Here is a 380-nt window from a genome sequence, read left to right as displayed (position 1 = left end):
GTCGTATCTCATTGTCTATTTGGCCTTTCAAGAATGAGAAAATCAACGGTGCCATTCGTATGCTATATTTTTTGACGTATCACTAAATAGGATTTTAAAACTTCTGGCTGAAAATGCATATTTGAAGAAACGCACTCACATTCTCTCTCCCGCGCGATATGCAAATGCACACCAACATAAACACACATAACACAAGTGCCCGCAGAGACCTTCTAAGACATACACATTCACGTGACAATATCCATTGGCATGCATTGAAGAAGGGGAGGAGCCATGTGTGATACAGAGGCATTTGGGACACAGAACCTTAGGCAATTTGGCTTTTGCATTACGTATGGGCTGTTATAACTTTTGGACTATATACATAATCCCGCGCACGT

This window comes from Penaeus monodon, chromosome 23 (genome assembly GCF_015228065.2).
Source record: "Penaeus monodon isolate SGIC_2016 chromosome 23, NSTDA_Pmon_1, whole genome shotgun sequence".
In the NCBI taxonomy this organism is placed as follows: Eukaryota; Metazoa; Arthropoda; class Malacostraca; order Decapoda; family Penaeidae; genus Penaeus; species Penaeus monodon.
The sequence above is the reverse complement of the archived record's forward strand: the minus strand, read 5'-3'. Positions refer to the sequence as shown.